Source organism: Dromiciops gliroides, chromosome 3 (assembly GCF_019393635.1).
Source record: "Dromiciops gliroides isolate mDroGli1 chromosome 3, mDroGli1.pri, whole genome shotgun sequence".
Taxonomy (NCBI): domain Eukaryota; kingdom Metazoa; phylum Chordata; class Mammalia; order Microbiotheria; family Microbiotheriidae; genus Dromiciops; species Dromiciops gliroides.
Genome location: NC_057863.1, coordinates 517,243,788 through 517,252,050, shown reverse-complemented (window position 1 = coordinate 517,252,050; position 8,263 = coordinate 517,243,788). Strand labels below are relative to the sequence as shown.

At 33.5% G+C, this 8,263-nt stretch overlaps 1 non-coding gene across 1 annotated transcript; it reads left to right on the top strand.

The window, feature by feature from the left end:
* Positions 1-7,698: 7,698 nt before the first annotated feature.
* LOC122752263 lies at positions 7,699-7,805 on the top strand. Its single transcript, XR_006356041.1, has one exon. It is a non-coding gene; the product is annotated as a U6 spliceosomal RNA (small nuclear RNA).
* The last annotated feature ends 458 nt before the right edge of the window (positions 7,806-8,263 follow it).

The window sequence follows — 8,263 nt, the reverse complement described above, 5'->3', positions numbered from 1 at the left end:
TCAAAATGAAATAGAAATAGGGGGCACTAAGCCTAATAAAAATCATCCCTGAGGACTGCATTTAACTTAGAAAACAACAAATTAACATTTATCTCTGTTTTATTAATTTACCAAATATCTCCCAATTATAACATTATGTGTTGATCAACTGTGATAGACTATATTCTTCTCAGCAATACAATAGTTCAACATAGTTCCAAAGGACTCATGATGGAAAATGCTCTCCAAATCCAGAAAAAAAAGAACTGTGGAATATGGATGCAGATTAAACCATACTATTTCTTTTGTTTTATATTTGAATTTATTTCAGGCTGTACTTGGGAGTGTTGTATGTTGCATCCCATCAAAGGGCTGCATTTTTTGATACCTCTTTTATAGTATATATTCAAAGGGTCTTTACTATTATCATCATAAAGTAAAGATGTATACTGAATTGTCAAAAATGTGCCACTGATATTTCCACATTCCTCCTTCCACAACACTCTGTGGTATTATTAAAACACCACCAAAAACTAATATTTGCATGGTACTTTAAAATTTGAAAAGAGTTTTAAAAATATCTTGTTTCATCCTCACAACCATCCTTGTAGGTAATTGATATTATTATCCCATTTTACAGATGAGGAAACTGAGACAGACAGATATTAAATTAATTACCCAAGACACATAGTAAACATCAAGACCCAGTTGAACTCTTCCCTACATCAAGTCCAGTGCTCTATCCATTGCACCATCAACTGCCTTCATATTCTACCTATGAAGTTACTACAATTGCAATTTGAGAAATTTTATCTTCTTTATTTTATATGCATGCAAATAAAACAGTTTTGTTTCCTTCTATACACCAAAAAACAAAACAAACAAAACCCCCTTCATTTCACAGTTTTCTTTTCTACTATTTAATACCTTCTCTACAAATCCCATACTCTGATGATTTATATTAGCACAGAGATTTCTCTGGGTTAATGAAGTTTTTGCCGTTGGCTGTACCAAATTTTAAAGCATGTAATGTCGACAGAGGGCTAGCCTAGACAAGGAAAAAGGGATACATCAACAGAGTTCAGCACCTAAAGGTGGATTGTTTAGGGAGAGAGAAACACATTAAACATTATATGATGGGGTTGCCATTTGCATTTTGAAAGTAATACTAATAGAGATGAAATCAAGCCTTCCTGAAATTTTGATATATTGTTAAAAACACTTCACCAACATTATGCTATATACACTGGCTAAAACATTTGTCAAACTAGTTTATCGGGGCAGCTAGGTGGCATGGGGCAGCTAGGTGGCACAATGGATAGAGCACTGGCCCTGGAGTCAGGAGTACCTGGGTTCAAATCTGGTCTCAGAAGCTTAACACTACCTGTGTGACCCTGGGCAAGTCACTTAACCCCAATTGCCTCACTAAAACAAACAAACAAACAAACAAACTAGCTTATCAATGCCATTTTACATTGATAAATTTGCAAACATTGAAAGGCATGCCACTAAAATGGTGAAAGATATTGAGTCCAAGTCATGTGAATTAAAGGAATTGAGGATACTTAGCTTAAAAAAGAGAAAGTTGAGAAGGGAGACTTGATTCAAATAATGTTAAGGTAATAATATAAAAGTATAAGAATTATAGTTTTGACCCAGAAGACATAATCAGAAGTGGGTAGAAATTGAAAAATTTCAAATTTTAGGTTTGATGCAAGGAGAAAAAAACAAAAGAAAATAAAACTTCTGAATAATAAAAGCTTTCCAAAATTGAAATGTGCTACGTTGGCAGGTAATTTTTTCTATTTATTTGAGGTCTTCCAAGTGTTGGGGAAAGACATTCCCCAAATAGAAAAAGGCCTATTTGTAAAAATAAACTTAGAGCAGCTTTTTTTGGGGGGGATGGTTAAAAATTGTAAATCAATGCAATGTCCATCAATTGGGGAATGGCTAAACAAGCTATAGTATATGATGGTGATGGAATATTCTTGTGCTTATAAGAAGTGACAAACACAATGGTTTCAGAAAGTATTGGAAAGACTTGTATGAACTGATGTATAGTGAATGAGCAGAACCAGGAAAATGTGCACAGAAACAGCAATATTATTTGATGAAGAACTGTGAGTGAACTTTACTATTCTCAGCAATACAATGATCCAAGACAATCCCAAAGGACTAATGATGAAGCATACTATCCACCTTCAAAGAAAGAATTGATATTGATTGAACATAGACTGAAGCATGCTATTTTCACTTTCTTTCCTTTTTTCCCTTTTATTGGACTTTTCTTATACAAAATGACTAATATTGAAATGTTTTACATAATTGCACATTTATAACCCATATCTGATTGCTTAGTGCTTTAGGGAAGGGACTGGGGAGGGAGGGAAGAAGGGATTAAATTTAGAACTCAAAACTATTTAAAAATATTTATTTTTTTTAAAAAGGGTTGAGGACTTGTAGGCATTTTTTTTTCAGTTATGAGTTGGAATAGAAAACTACTAAGACTCCTTACAACTTTGAAATTCTTTGATTCTATGATACATAATAGTAGGACACTGGAGTATTGATTATAGCAAGTTTGCTACCAAAATGTGTCATTGGATCAGTCATTACCACAATATAGGAAAACATAAGTCAGTGAGGAAAGCAGTTCCATTATTATTTCATGGACTGAGGTGAAAGATATTCAGCTCTTTCTCTTTATAAATTATCTTGGTTGTTGTTCACACAACCTTTATGAGTATCCAATTCACTAGAATAGCTAGTCAAGCTAATGAAAAAAGATGTCAAGTAATGAATTTCTAGGCTGGCATTTGAAACTGTTGGGCTTTATTTTGTGTGAGAAGGACAAAAATATACTTTAGAGTCTCCTCATTTTCTCTTGAATACATTTCAGTCCAATTTCTAATGCCCTTTCTTTTTAATTGGCCTACAATCAGTTTAATTTTTCTTTTCCCATTTAAATACAATGTTATGGACACATCTGTAAATTACATTATGCTATACAAAAACATTTTTTCTTTAGTTAACTATTGCCTATTACACTAACAATTTCCTAGCAAATGAATTTCATTGAATAAGAATAAGGTTGAATGATACGTTAATCCTTAAAACTTCTTTGCTTAGTCTCAAATTAAATAAGGATATGAAAACATTGTGTTAGAGAAAATTAAATATTATTTAATAAAGCTACAATGGTTTCTGTTAACCCTTATGATCTGTCTCCTGAAAATAATATAAAACTAACATAAAGAAAAAGTATCCCAGGCAAACAGTCACTCTTTACCTTTTCTGAGTACTTTCAATTGTATTTATCATTTTATCTTGAAATCTCTAGTAAGGTAGAATAGAAACACAAATACACATCACTTTCAAATATACACGTATTATACTCATATATATGTGCACATGTGTATGTATGTGAAAGCATATTTTGTATATATGCACATAGATGTATACATATATGTATATGTATACATAAGTGTGTATAATCATAAATATGTACACATCTAAATACATACACATATACACATACACATATAAGTTCCTTGATGGCAGGAAATGTCCTTTACCTCTCTCTGTTTTTCTACCACTTTCTGTATTTCTACCACTCAACACAGTAAGGTCTTAATAAATATTTACCAAAACAGTTATTTCTTATTTACTATATATACATGTTCATTGATATATAAAGAATATTGTCAAACTCATTCATTTTATTTATATCTTTCTTTTCTTTTTAAAAAATATTATATTTGTTTTAATCACCTAAAATCTTTCTTCTCTCCCATTTCACCTCCCTTCTCTCCCCCATTATAAATATAAGAAAAATAAATATATTATAACTTATACAGTCAATCAAAACATTTTAGCACACTGTCCATGTTCCCATCTGGCCCCCCCTCCCCCCTGCAATTGTCCCAAACTGTATTCTGAACCATTCACTTCTATAATCAGGTGGGTAGAATGTTCCATCATTACTTCTCCAGAATCAAGGTTGATTATGATTCTGATCATATATTAATACAATAATATTCCATCACATTTATACGCCATAACTTGTTCATCCCTTCCCTCATTCAAGGTCATGCCCTCTGATTCTTATTCTTTGACATCTCTGAGGTGCTATAAATATCTGTGTGCCTTTTTAGAACATGTTTTTCTTAAGACTACTCCTTCCCCAGATTGGGGGAGGTAACAATCAGAAGCAAAGCACTTTTGAGAATAGACAGGGTAAAAAGGGAGAGAGAGTAGGATAAACAGGGAGAAAATAGGATGGAGGGAAATGCATAGTTAGTAATCATAACTGTGAAAAATTACAGTGTTTCTTTGATAAAGATTTTATTTATCTAATATATAGATAACTGAGTCAAATTTATATAAATGTGTCATTCCTCAGTTGACAAATAGTCAAAGGATGAACAGGCAATTTTCAGAGGAAATAATCAAAGTTATCTATAGTCTATATCTATATCATATACATCTATATGAAAAATATATTAATAACTATTAATTAGAAAAATGTAAATTAAAACAACTCAGAACTACCACCTCACACCTATCAGATTTGGTACTATGACAAATGCTGGAGGGCATGTGGGAAAATTGAGACACTAATGCAATGTTGGTGAAGTTGTATACTGATCCATTCTGTAGAGCAATTTGGAATTATGACCAAAGGGCTATAAAATCATGCATACCCTTTGACCAAGAAATACTACTACTAGGTCTGTATCCCAAAGAAATATGAGTAATCTGTCCCTTAATCTATCTTCCCTCAAATCCTGAACCCCTTCTCCCCTTTCCCACATATTTCCCTGTTGTATAAATTTATTCCTGTATGCAACTATGTATTGTGTATTTTTACATTCTTTTAATCAGTTTAGATGTGAATGTTCAAGTGAAATTTGCTCTTCTCCTATTCTCACTTGTTTATATAGATGTTTACTCGTAAACCCTGATTTATATGAGAAAACTTTTCCTACTTTCTTTTTCCTCCCTCTACCATCTCCAGTGTACTTTCCCCCTCTTGATTATTTTCTGAAATTCATCAAGATACAGCAGAGACATTTCCAGACCATATATAATTAAAATCCTTCAATGATCCCTGATTATGATAGCATTCCAAAGAGAAACACAATACCATCACTGACCCTTATTAGAATGTAAGCGATTAATCCTTTTTTAGTGATTAATCATTTTTCATTCATATTTGCCTTGCTAGGCTTCTCTTCAATTATGTGTTTGAATTCAAATATTTTGGTATTGTCATTAGAAATTCTTAGAAACCTTCCATTTCATAAAAAATTCATTTCTCCCTGAAGCATCATATTCAGTTTTGTTGGGTGATACTTTGCTATAAGACCATATACTTTGCCTTCTGGCATATTGTATTCAAAGTTTTCCATTCCTTTATTATAGCGGGTGCTAAATCATATTTGCTTCTCAGCACTTGTATGTGTCCTTTCTGATTACTTGTAGCATTTTTTCCCTTTGACCTAGAAACTTTGGATTCTGATCATGATGTTCCTGGAAATTTTTAGCTGGGTCTTTTTTTTTCAAGCAGGTGACTAGTAAATTCTTTCTAACTTTGCTTTGCTCTCTGTTTCTAAGAAATATGAATTTTCTTTTTATGATTTCTTTCAATAGGGTATCCATGATTTAGTTTAATTTTGTTTTGGTCATTGTGTTCAGATAGTAAGACAATTGTTAATCTTATTTCTCCTCTATCTTTTCCCCATGTCAGTTGTTTTTGTTTTGAGATGCTTTACATTTTCTTCTATTTTTCTAGTCTATTGAATTTGTTTTAAAAAATTGTATGTTGATTCATTTAATCATTTGCTTCTTTTGAATTGACTAAAATTTTATGAAGTTTGTTGTGCTTTCGAACTTTCTTATGCCAAACTGTTGATTCCCTTTGTAATTCTTCCATAGTTCACATTTCTTTTCCATTTTTCCTTAAATCCTCTCAATTAATTTATTCATATAAAATATTCCTTCTCCATCTCTTCTGGAATTTTAGTTAAAATTTTGCCCAGGATATAATTTTAATACTTTGCTTATAGTTGTTTTAGTCATTGCCTTCTGTAAATTTTGTGTCTTTAGTTTCCCTGACAACATAATGGGCTCTTTATGGTGAACCTTTTGTTTGCTTACTTTCCCAGCCTATTTTCTGACTTTGGACTTGATATGAGTATTAGACCTTTTGGCAATTTTCGAGGGAATATCAAGGTTGATCCTAGTCTTTCTTTCTTAGGCTATTGAGAGGTGTGTCATCACAGTACCTCAGAAACAGATGGAGACTTGCAAGGTTTTAGTGCTGCCAGAGTTGTCTGATTCAGGCCACATTCTCATTTCTTTTCTTTGGTCTGAACTCTGCAAATTCCTGTCCAGGACTGGTTCTGAGAAAAAGTAGACTGATTTTGGTCTCATCCCCTTTCAGCTACCTGAAAAACTCTGTTGGTTGTTGGGAGAATTGTAGGTTCCCCTTCGAATTGATATTTCTTCCTTATTGTTTTATAGCTTTGGCTAGATGCTAGAAATGCAGTCATACTCTGGGCCTGGGGACTAAGACATACAACTACAATTGATGTTTGTTTGGGAGTTGACTTCCTTCCTTTTCCCATACATTGCCTATAGCTTCCCTGGAGCATCTAGTATAACATTAGAGAAAGCACTGACCCTGGAGTCAGGAGGATCTGAGTTCAAATCTCACCTTAGATACTTAGTAGCTATGTGACCCTGGACAAGTCACTTAACCCCAACTGCCTTAAACATTCAGGGTCATCTCCAGTCATCTTGATGTATATCTTGCCACTAGACCCATATGGCTCTGGAGGATAGAATGAAGTTGGTGACTTTACACGGCCCTTCTTCACTTAAATCTAATTAAATCCAATGAAAGTCATCACATTACCATATTGCCAATGAGGAAACTGTAACGATTGGATTGATGCCACCTGCTGGAGACTTACTGTAGGAAAACCACCACTATGAGGAGAAGGCCTTTGAGGGCAAGGCCATGCAGCCTTTCTTTGGATTCAGGAAGTGACATTTGCTTGTGGGAGGAAGAGGGGACGAGACTGGCTCACTCGGGCTCATTCCTTAGGACTCAGGTGGAGAAGGGAGCTAGAAATGCCCTCTGTCTTTAATAGATAGATGAATCTAGGCCTTTCTCTCTCTCTTTACTAAATTCTTATTTTCCTTAATAAATGCTTAAAAGTCTAATTCTTGCTAAAGCTTATAATTTATTGGCAACCACTCATTAGATATTTTAGACAGTCTAGCTAGAATTTTAGCCCCTTTACAAAGATAATATAATGCCCTATGGTAGCAAACAATGTGTTAATAACAATATAGAAAAGGGAGAGAGAAAAGTTTTGTCTAGAGGGGTGGTTCCTCATGAACTGACACTTTGACACTAGCCTGCAGAGGGAGGGCCTCTGTAGAGAATACATATTACAAATGGTGTATATGAAAACAGAAAGGAATAAAAATCAACAAAACTGTTCATTTAAAGTTTTTGAAAGTCTTTTCTCAGAAGGTTCTTGGGATGTCCTCTGGGTGTAGTCATGGAATGGAAGTCTTTTCAGGGGTTGATATGTGGATACTGGTAATCATACAGGAAAATTTCCTACAAAATTGAGCTTAACATAACTTTAAAATAGCTTTGTCAATAATCAAATCAAACAATGAGAGTCCTCAAAAACATATCTAGTGCTCACTTCAGCAGCACATAACACTAAAATTGGAATGATACAGAGTAGATTAGCATGGGCCTTTGCAAGGATGACATGCAAATTCGTGAAGCGTTCCATATTTAAAACAAAACAAACAAAAAAACAACAAAAAAGCACGTCTAAGTGAATTTAGAATCTTAGTTGTTATACATGAAACATATAATAAAACAAAAATTGAAACATTCCCTAAAACGTAATATTACTATAGTCCCCTCTTGTGGATGGTAAATTGAGAAGACAATTGCTGCAATATTAATTAAAAACTAATGTTTGTCTTTGTTTTGTCACTTTTTGCATCATCTGCCTAATTATCCTCATGCCATTATGAGAAACTAAAGAATCTAATACAATTGGTAACTGATGTTAAGGCCAAATTCAACACTGTATTTATCATGACACCTGTGATAATTATGGGTGTTAACATAAAAGAACAGAGAAGTGATGGGATATGAGCATTCCCACACTTAAACAATATATACTGCTCATGCAGTATGCCAGGCTTAAAATAGGTGGATGGAATATACATCCATGCCACTGAACAT